Source organism: Rhea pennata, chromosome 5 (genome assembly GCF_028389875.1).
Source record: "Rhea pennata isolate bPtePen1 chromosome 5, bPtePen1.pri, whole genome shotgun sequence".
In the NCBI taxonomy this organism is placed as follows: Eukaryota; Metazoa; Chordata; class Aves; order Rheiformes; family Rheidae; genus Rhea; species Rhea pennata.
Window position 1 is genome coordinate 17625875 of NC_084667.1, and position 11535 is coordinate 17637409.

The following is an 11535-nucleotide window of genomic DNA, read 5'->3' on the forward strand; positions in this document are numbered from 1 at the left end:
GTGAGAAGCAGTTTATGATTCTGGAGACGCTACAGTGGGTATTCATTTTTTATATCCCAATTTTACTCTGTACGTGTTTGGTGCTGTCTGGGCATTATAGGGAACCACTGCCGTTCCTCTTAGGTTAATATGAGCAATACCCAGCTCCTGACAGCGTCCTGAGGTTTACAAGAAGCTGCATTCACAGCTCAGGGATTTCCAAATCTTCACCTCAAACTCTAGAATTCACAAAGTGTAACTGAGGGTTCACAGTACCAGCATGTTAATAAGCAGCTCAGGAACAACTTAGCTCAGTAGCAAGCGGGCTATGAGAAACAGCAGAATCCAAATCCACTTGCAGCAATTTGGGTGGGAGAAAAATGCCTGGAAATGCTGGTATTGCCTCCACTCTCTGAGATGTGTCAGGCTGCGACAAGGAATTCAGAGCTATCAGATTGCCTCTAAATCTCATCAAGCACAACAACAGAATCATCACTTCTGATTTTTGGTATTTTTGACTTGTATTTGCTGTTTTAGGATTACATGGATCTTGCATGCCCCAAAAATACCAATATTTCTCAAGTCTTTTATAATATCGTGACAACCCTGGCCCCCTTAATCTAATTTTAGAAAACTTTGTAGGGATTTCATATTTATAAACAGTTGGTGCTTAAATATTATTCCTCTCACCATAGCAACAGCTCCCAATCGTGGCATTCGTTATACCATGCTACTGGAATGGTGTATCCTTGTTTTGAGCAAGAAAGCCCTGAAACCAGTCTCCCTTGGCTCATTTTTCCTGTGGAGACTTGCAACTCCTGCTTGTCCTGAATCTGTTTCTGATGCTAGGGAACACCAGAACCGCTGGCTGCTGCTGGAAGCTCAACTGTGGTTCTGGGATAAATGTCACTGGTGTTCCTTAGATTAAACATTTGGCCCAGAGTAGAAGGAAGGCCAGGTTTGGTATTCTCCTGTGCAGGAGCCCCATCCCTTCAGATTTCTACTTCAAGCTACCAGTACTGCTTCCATGAAGCTTTCAGCAGATGTTGGAAGATAGAAGAATGCTGGTCCTGTGTGGGAATCTGAAATATGTTCACAGACAAATACATCATGCTACGGGAAGACTTAGGGTCTTCTTAGCTGCTCGTTCCCAAGCCCTTGTGTTCAGGGCTCACAGCTTCTGCTCCTGCCACCCTCTCTCATGTGAGCTGCTGGACACAAGCTGTGGTGGCACAGCTGTCCTTGTGTCCTATGGCCCTGAAGTAACTCTGCCATAGAGTTATCTGTACCAGTCCCCTGTGCATTACACAGCAGCTCTAGATAGTCATGATGTGTGCTAGTACTTATTTTGGACCTAGAGAGACTGATTGGGAGGAGCTGGGAGCTGGCGTCCAGCTGGCCTATAGCCATGTTTGTGCTCTTCTTGCATTTTGGGCCAAGGCACTAGAAGTGCAGGAATGGCAGGATTTCAAGGCGTTTTGCCAAGCAGGGCATAAACCAGGCCAGGGACCAGTGCCAGAAGGAAGGGGCTTCATGATAGGAATAAGAGAGTAGACAGGCACTCGTGTGTTTCCCAGTCTTCCGAAAGAGTAGTGATGTGCCTCTCTATTAGACAGCACCCAGAAATAGTCCAACACACCCGGGGGACACAGCTGAGGCTCTTGACAGGATGAGAAGTGCCTCTGAGCACCGGGAACCCTTGCTGCTCCCCCCAGCCCTGGTGAATTTGAAGGGTGGTTATAAAGATTCCTTCTCAGGGCCTACTTGAAGAAAGTTACGGAATTAAGGTAACTTACAAGAATCCTATCTGCTCTTTGTGAAGAGAGTAAAAGCCAAGCAACTGAATACAGAATTGTAACCACCAGTAATCATTTCCCTACCTTGCGTAGGAAAGATTTTGTAGCAGGTTGCCATGGGCTCTAATTGAGACCCCCTTCTCTTCCCTTTTCCCACCCCATCCTCCTCCCGGTGCAGGTTCCAGCATCCTCCGTAAGGAGCCAGGGGGCCACGGGGCAGGGATACCAGCTTGGGTGAGCCTACGGACAAAGGTCGTGCCCATGGCGTGGCAGAGGTCTGCTGGCCAGAAACCCGACTACTCTGACTGTCGCGGGCTGACAGGGACCAGCCAGCCGGCTGCGCGGGCCCCCGCAGCAAGGCACGGGGCTATGGCTGGGTGCATCTGGAGAGGCACGAGGACAGCGAGTCGCTTCAGAGGCAAGTCTTTGAGCTCCATAGCATCAAGTGCTGCTTTCTTCACTACTTTTGCAGTGACTTTGGTTCACCAGTGGCAAATCTCTTTAGAGACTGGGAAAAGGAGTTCACGATGGCTTTCTATCCTGCAGAAATCTACTTCAGATTATGAGATTGACAGCCAGCTGGCCAAGCGAGCCATTGGAGCTGCACACAACTGCAGCATCCCTCGGGAAAGCCAAGGCAGTCTTCTAGTGCCCTAGAGGCCTGAGGAGAGAGGAATTCAGTGAAGAATATTCAGATTTTCCAGGCAGAGATTCTGGGGGTTTGTCCTTCTCTCCCATACTCTCCTAGGTTTGCTGAAAAACCTCCCAGAAATCCATCCACAAAAATCCAAGGTGCCCCAGAATCTGGAGCAATCCCAGAACTATTGGACACATACCTACAGGTGTTAGTGGTATCACTCCAAATGTAGGACTGGCATGGATGCATGACACCTTGGAGAACTTAGAAAACCAAGAGTGTGCATTGGGCACCTACACATCACTTATGCTTAAAAGCATGACACTGACCCCAGTGCAATGAAGGCAGTGCAGCAGTGCAGACTCTCTCCTGGGATGGAAAAAAGTGTGAAAGAACAATGCAAGAAATGAAGAATAAATGTAGGGTTGAGGGGTGAGCATATACCTCAGATAATTTTACCAGGGCACAATCAAATTTTAAGTATAAATCTAGAGAGATGACTGTTGGTTTGAAAGCTTACATGTTATAGCTGTGTGTCTCCAACAGCGAGCATTAAGATGAAAATATAGATTAGGCTTCGTGGTGTTTGTGGTCAGCTTGCTTTTCAGAGTTAGGAACTGCTGTGGCTGTACCTCGCTCTCATCTGGAGAATGCTGCGTCTGTTTAAAAGGTGTCATTTTTCATACATGGCTATAAACAAGGAGGAGTGCAGAGAGGTTACTGGTCACAAAAGCTCACATTTTAAAATTTTAATCGGAGCTCAAATGCAATTTGAAAGCATCCAATTTCCATGCTCTCTAGCAACAGATTTCTGTGATGGTTTTGTATTTTCTCCGTTTGAGTTATGGTTCTAAAAATCTACCTTAACAACATAATCTACTTGGGAATATATGTAATAAAATACAAATGTGGATGTTAAGGTGATATGAAGGTTACTGTTCTAATCACTCAAAATGCAGTCAGGAATAAAGTTATGATTCTCACAGTAATCTGACCACATTACATTTCCTGTATGTCTTGTGAAATGCCATTAACATGTATTAAGACATATAAATTTAAAGGGAGACTAATAGAAAATACTATTTGTGTGCTTAAGCACTGCATTTTGATAGTTTCCCAGCTGCCTGTGTCAGATTGTGTATTGTAGCATTTACAAACCTGCCTGCATGCTACAGCTTTTTGTACTTGAGGAAAAAAAAGCCTCTCTCTGGGCTGCAGCGTCTGAGAGCCGTGCTGGCTGGCTCCCCTCGGCAAGGAAAGTACCCTTCCTGCCTGCTGGAGAGTTTCTGCTCTGCAAGGAACCACTGCTCAAGGCTGAGATTGAAAACTTCATTGCTGCCCCACATGCCAAGGGTGCAAAGGGGACTGCAAGGTACGTTGCAGAGAAAGGGGGATTCTGTTGTGCTAGCTGGCAGCTGGTAGGCAGCAGCTTGGCTGTAGTAGGAGGATTGTAGCAAAATCTGAACAGCCCGAGAGCTGTGCAAATGCAGGTGGGCTGCCTTTGCCTTTTGCCTGCCCCTGGGCTGTGTTGTTCGAGCTGCAAGGTGTGCTAGCCTCCAGGTGATGAGTTTCTAAATTCTGCAAGAGCTCTATCATGCACAGAGTTTGTAGGGGCACAGAAATCATTTTTTAAGCCTTGTAGGAGTGCCAGCCAAGGTTTATTACAAAGTGATTTTGGATACCTTGGTCTTAAGGGACAGAGTCTGGAGTATTTTTGGGATGCCTGACTTTCAGAAAATGTCCTCTCTCATTGGCCTTCTTGTGAAAGCTTTAACAAGGACTTTTGACTTGAAGTTCTTTTGCAGTTCAGAAGTGATAATAAACAGCTCATGTTATAATCCCTTATTTTGAATAGCTTGTAAGCTCTATGAGTGTAGGACTTGTAATGTAGCTAATGATGTGTTTATTTACTGCAGTCTTTCATTCTCCCTTCTTTTTTTGTTTTTCCTTCCGAAACCCCCCAGGAAAATGACATGACAAAAAGCTTATGCTGATGCAATATGAGGGCTAGGACTTGAATTACTGAAACATCAGGAATTTAAAAGAATCAATTAATAGGGTCACTATTTCATCTTCTTTACTGGTGTAAGTTTTACGCACCAGTAAATGTGCAAACATGTAAGATTAGGTCCTTGCCTCTGAAAAGCTCATTTAACTCATGTGCGGTGGATATGCCACTCCTACGTGCTGGCCGCAGAAGAGGACAAGGAGGCAACTGGTGAAGAAATCGTTTCTGGAGCACAAGAGCCAAGTATACTTTCAATGAGAAAACTGTATGTTCAGCTCAGGCTGAGGCCCCTGGGGGGGTCATTTTACTCCCAGGGTAATTAATGATAAAACACCATAAGTCAATGTAACACATAAAGAAAATGAATGGGGCCAAGGTAACAATCTCAGCATTACCTTGTTACAGTGATATACTTACACCACCGTGGCTACGCATGGATTTTAAATTAGTATGGGGGAAGGGAGAGTCTCCTTCTTTATATAAAAATAAACACATTCAGCTGTTCGTTTGTAAATTTCCAGATTTTAAGGCCCAGATGGGCACTGATCGTTTAGCCTTGCCACTGTGAATTGCAGGATACTAAGGTTTACCCAATGATCCCTGCATCAGACCCGTCAGTGCGGCTGAGCTGAGGCACACGTTCGTTCTCAGGAGAGATCCTATCACATCTCTGAGTAAATTGTTCCAATGCTTGATGGTCCTCGCAGTGGAACGTGCCTCTTGTTTCTAGTCTGAAGGCATCGAGTTTTGGCTTCCAGCCACTGGATTTCATTATGCCTTTGCCTATTAGATTAAAGAGCTATCTACTATCAGAACTATTTTTTCTGTGCAGGTATTAATAGATCATGATCAAGGCACCTCTTAACCTTCTCTCTGAGAAGTTAAATAGACTAAACTTCTTTAGTCTCTCATGATGAAGCAGAGTTCCTGGACTTTAGATCATTCTTGTGCTTCTTCCAGATCTGTCAGACATCTGTGTGGAAAAAACAGACCCCCACAAGCGCATGCAGCATCCCTGAACGGGCCCAGGAGCAGGTGTGCTAAGCCATCCTTGCTCATTAATGCAGCTATAAAATCATACCTTAGCTCATCAAAACTATGAGCACCACCCCACCATGATCCCCATGTCCTTGACATCAGCCTGGGCTGGTGACCATCTTTGCTTCCCATCTTACTCCTGAGAAGCCTCCCAGAATATGCTCAGACCTTACACACTTCTGAGAGTCTGTCCTTACTCCCCAGAAACAACACAGTGCAATTCTCCCCCAGCTTAGCTCCTCGTCCCCCTCCTGCGTTACATCCCAGGCTCGTTTCCACCTCCTCGCTTGCAGTGTGACACAGTGAATCCCACTTTAACCTTTTATAGGTTAGGTCAACAGAAAAATCACCTGCTGATGGAGGGCCAAAGCCCCTATAACAAGCCACTTTCACACGTCATTGTGTTATTCTTTTTGTTCACTTCTATAAAAGTATATGTCAGGCTTCACAGTGTTAAACATGTCCCATAAATCACACTGTAGCCAAGTCAAAATTTTTATGTGGCCTTTATCTTTTGTAGTCTGTTTTCTTGGGAGTTCAAAATAAAAGTAGTAACTTTAATGTTGATTCTGATATTTTTAATACAAGTCATTCACATATTGTGTATTTACAGAGGGACTGGGTGATTATTTTCTAAGAGAGTGAGTGCTTCACTTGAGTGCAAAAAGGGGGGCTGTGAAAGCATCAGTGAAAATCTGAGACTGGAAATCTGCTTAAATAGCAGTTGGTCTTTGGGGCAAAAAAAGCATCCTGACCAATCTTATGTTGCTGCCTCCTTTGACCAATCCCATTCAGCCACCCCCCCACACACACTCAGACAAGTGTAGAAAACCTCAGAAAAGTATTTTTGAGTTCTGTTTTGTGGCATTGCTTTCATTTCGTAATGATTGTGTGTGTGTCTGACAGACTATCAGAACCAGCTCTGAGTGCCACCTCCATGCCATTTCAGGCATAAGGTGTTCTGTGTTCATACATATATATGTCTTTAAAACCACTGTTAAGTGGCTTAAGAGTGTTTTTTGTAATGATGGTACAGGAAAATGTATAGCAAAGTGAGATCTTACGGAAGGAGAAGATTATTTTACAAAAGGAGATTCTTTCTTACAAAAAAACCTAAGCAAATTGGTTTTACACGTTTATACTCTCGTATGTATAAACACCAAGACATGCACCCCAGGGGATGCCCAGGATCTCTCTTGTGTGACACAGAGGACAATGGATGCCAGTCACTGAGTCCTCACTATGTCTCCTGGGTTCCTCTTGATGGCCAATGATGAACTCATTTTTGGACAGATCTTTTCTGTCTGTAGGAGTGGTCTTCTGCTATTATCCTCCTGTCGGGCCAACAGAAAGTAACAGCGTTGTGGTATGCTGCAACCTTGCTGCCGTCCCCTGCTGCTAGTGAGGACAGTCTTCTGTTAATGCGGTATCTCTGCTGGGAGCTTCTCAGGCTTGGGCTTGATGCTCCTTGGTGCCACTAACTGGAAATCTGTCCTTGCTTATGAGTGCAGGGCGCACTGCTAGGCTTTGTTCTGCTGTTTCTTCTGGTGCCTGCACACACACACATGCTTGCACTTTTACCTCATTCTTATCAGTCTTAATATTTCTATTAGGAGGCTCTGTGATGGCTGTGAAGGGTAACATCCTGCACTCTACTAGACCTAGAAGCCAGGTGCCCTGTATTTATGGGGAAATGGGAATCCCCCTTTGCTGACTGCAAAAGATTGTGTTCCTGTCCACAAAGGAGCAGGATTTTTCAGACCTTTTAGCAGTCCTGCCTGAATATTGCTACCCTGGGTTTTGAGCGAGATCAGCTGTTTAAGTTTGTATAGTGCTGGTTGTTTGTATTGTTCCTTGGAACAGATTTCTGTTCTTAAGGTTGCTCTGAAGCTGGCACAGCCCGGGCTGCTCCATCTGATGGATATCCCCTCAGAGTGGTAAGACATGACACAGGATCTGCCCGTAGGAGGATTACTAGGGGATGCTCGGCATCATTCATGCTGGCTGTACTCACTTGACTTGATACCTGGCCAGTACCCTCAGGGTGCAGCTTGCTCTGTCCACCATGCTCGTACATTGGCATTGAAATCTGGCTTTGTATTAAGCAGCATTTTCTTGAAAGCCTTGCCCTTCTGGAGCGTGGCTATTCGACATGTCTTTGCTCAGGCTTGCTTTTATATAGACAGATGCTGGCTACGTTTTCTTGAAGCTGCTCTCCTTTGCTAAGTATCTTATTCCATGTAGAGGAGCTCATAGGGTCTGAGAGAGACCTTGGGAAGAGCAAGCCAGTCTCTGGGCAGGGTGGAGAGGTTGGCAGATCCTATATACATCTGGGATAGTACTTTAGGTTGGAGAAAAGTCTAGCTGGAAGGATGTACCCCTGTTCTTAAATAGCTGTGCCTCTTCCCCTGACTTGGGGGATTTCATGTACTGAGCTCACAGTTACCAAAGTGGCACAAGGGAGCCAGGAACTTGCATGGGAAAGAGCTGCCTGGCTGGGCTACAAAGCAGCAGGAAGAAATGAGATGCACTGTGCCCCAAGCTCTGAGAAGCGATCTGAAGAGAAAAGGGCTGCCAGCTGAGGACCCAGGGCAGTTTGGGCTCTGTAGATCTGTGGGATGCACTTCTCTGGAGAGCCGGGAATGATCTCAACCATCAGCACACGCCGTGCCTTCTCCTCCCTCCTCATCCCCCTGCAATGTGGGTGTTACAGCTCTTGCAGAATCTCAAATTAGGCCTCATTAATTCACTTATAAAGCAGGAGGTATCAGTGGAGTCTCTCCCTGCTTCATCCAAAACTGGTAAAGGTTCAAAAAGCCTCCACAGCAGCTCTTGTGCCCAGTACGCGTGAGAGCCAGTGACATGCACACAGAAGTCCTGGAAAGCTCCTGGAGTAGCTGTCTTTTTCTCTAAGGGTGCGGTAAGTCCCTGTCCATCCCCTATAGACACCCTGTTTCCCCAGGGTGAACCTCCCGTTCAGAGCGTGCAGAAAGCTGCACTGTGAGGCCGTGCATGGAGAGCCCTGCTTAGTAGCAGTCTGTGCCCACTCCCCAAACCACTGCTGCAGCCATGAGACAGCGCCAGGTCTGCCCCAATATCGTGTGTGGACTTCTCCTACCCAGTGTGCAGAGTCCACAGTGGCTCCCCGGGGAAGAAGACAGCTAACATTGCTCTGGACCTGGTCTCTGTTGGCAAAGACGGGAAGCTGCAGCCTCTCTCTGCTGGTTCCTGCTGCCTCTATGCAAAATGCCAAGAAATCACATTATAGGGAAATCAGATTAAAAATCAGTCAATGAGGGATTATAGACTAGTGTCATTGATCTTCACAATGCATGGTTGCTCATCTTTCCTGCACTTCTGCATCGCTTCTGCTCACTGGACTGGGCCCCTGCCCTTTAGCAGGAGCTCCCATTGCTCATTGATGTATCAACAGAGCTACTCTCCCTTCCTAGGGTCCCCTTCACCAGAGCCCATACCATTCAAAGGGCTGAAGGATAGGGCTGGACTTTGCCCAGGGCTGAACTTCACTTCAGAGGACCTTTGACTATCTTACCACTGCTGGATGCTGCACCAAGCCTTGGATGTGTAAATCACAAGAGCAATGCCCCTAAATCATGTCATGGGGTCACAACCCAGGCAGGAACTTGACAGAACAGCATGACACCAAATATGGGTGATTTGGGCCCACTTATCCAAATTTTGGCCTTGTTATTGCTATCATAGTTTTTTTTTTTTTTTTTTTTTTTTTTTTAGATAATAGCCACAATTGTACCACACTCAAGGCGCTGAGTATGTCTGGGGCAGCTGTTGCTGTACCCAGGAGCAGGCCGGAGTGCCAGGAAATAGTCACTATTTTGCTGGGCTCCCACCAAGGAAACAGCCTTGTGCTGACTTGTGTTCCTTGGGAGACCCTGTCCTGTGGATCGCTGTCCTGTTCCGCGGAGGTGCTGAGCGCAGCCTGCCAAGGAAAGGGGCAGTTACAGGAGGCTACTGAAGGGCTGTTCATCCCCTAGCTAGCCCAAAAGAGTTACAGTTCAACAGGGCGAGCTGCAGGGAGCTGATTTCAAGGCACTCTGTGCCAATCGCTCTTTGGGTGAGATCTGTCCGGAAGGAAAAATGCAACTGGAGTCTTATTAAGAAATGTTTGCCCCTGTTCCTACACCCCTGTATATCACAGTGCTATCCAAGGAAGCACCACAAAAAGACTGAGGGCCCAGGCAGTGTTAGGGTAAAAGCCCAGAGATCTTGCAGCGAAGAGGTCTGTTTTCACCTTCACTCTTAAAAACACAGCAATATAATGAACAATATTCTAGATATACCAGAGCCCTGGGACCCTTCCCAAAACTTTCCAGGACAGAAAAAAAAACCCCAAAGCAAAAAACCATCTCTAGTTCCTTGTGTTAGAAGGAGAGGAAGGCACTCTATATGGATCATCCTGCTGGGAATCCAGGGCCTCGTAAGACTTAATAGCAGTAGCAGGTTGAACTGTCAGCTCATGCTAAGGACACTCAAGGATAAGCAGAGGGGAAAATCTAGCAATGTGATTGGCAAAAGGCTCCTAGCCCCAGGGTTGGGAGAGAATAGGTTGTTTGACTTCCAGCAGGGTACAAAAACAGGTCATGGAGGAAGTAAGTTTTTTCACAGCAAGGCTGGGAACAGGATGTGAGGCTTTGCCTGCAGCACATTTCCTCCTGTTCCACGATGCAGCACAGCCTTGGGCTGCTGACCTGGCACTTCATGAAGTCGGGAGTGATCGGCTGCATGCTGAGGAAAGACAGGTCCCTGCCTCAGCCTTTCCTGCTGGAGGCTGGTTCCCACTCAGCTTTGTCCTGTGCCTCGAATAATCAGGCATGGGGACAGTAGTGAGCACTTGGAGCATCAAGCAGCCACTTTTAGAAGGAGCCAGGTGGTGGTGGTGGTGGTGCTGAGCAGAGCTCCTGGGATTACTTTGAGGGCTGATGCTAGGTCTGCACACACAAATCGAGTCTGAGGATGTGTTGGGGAGGTTGCAGTAGGTGAAGAAGGGAGCTTGGCTCGAGGATGGAGAAAAGGAGAAGGAGAAAGAGGATAAATGCAGGGACTTCTCTCAGTTGAGAGCTCCAGAAATGCATACTAGACCAGCTGTGATCCACGGCAGTCTTCCTCCTCCTCCTCCTGCTGGACACACCACGGCCCGAGCTGTGGGCAGTGCTATAAACTAGCCTTTTCATAAGAGGCCTCCGAGGCCAGTGCTGCCAACACCTCGGCATGAGGTGGGCCAGCTCCTCGCTGCCTGCCCAGAGCACGGGGAGCACTAGCCATACGTCCCGTCCTTTCACCTAACCACAGAGCGGGCGCCACGGGCCGGTGTCAATGCTGCCGTCTGTCCGAGCCTCCTCTGGGGCGAACAAAGAGCCCATTCAGGGCGCCTGCGGCCGGCACGGCGGCACCCTCGCTGCGTCTGCCTGGCCTGCCGGGGCTGTGGCTGCAAGTGCAGGTAGCATGCAGCAAACTGGCCCTAGCGCAGCCACCGGCAGCACGTTAGCTGGGGCCAGGGCTGTCCCTGGGAGCGAGAGGCTGCTTCTGCAAGTCCTGGGGACATCTCCCACCCTGGCCTCGCTGCACCAGGGCCTAGTGTTGGCCGAGTGAGGGCAGCCAGTATTGCAGCTCCCTCTCCTCCGTGGGTGTTCGAGTTGCTCACTATCCATAGGCTTCCTCCACAAACTGGAGTGGGGACAAAGCATCTGGCCCAGGCCAGAGGTAAGGGGGTTTGGCAGAGCTGCTGACAGGGAGCCTGAGACTGTCCCTCAGGGACATGGGAGCCTTACGAGAGCGGACAGTGGGCAGCTGGCAGCTGAAAAGTAGGCAGTGCCCTGGCACAGGGCTGAAGCATGCTGGCTAGGGTGCACTGGGGATGCTCCCTGCAGACTGCCTGCTCTGTTTAGCTGTGGCTAGTGTTGTCAGCATTTGAGCATTTAAATCCCCAGATTAGCTCTATGACACAGAAAGATTCAATAGGTGCCTTCCAAGGATGAGAGTGACCAAACTCCCAGTGACCCTTCCAGCTGCCACCTCCTCCTCTGGGCCTACCTATGCTA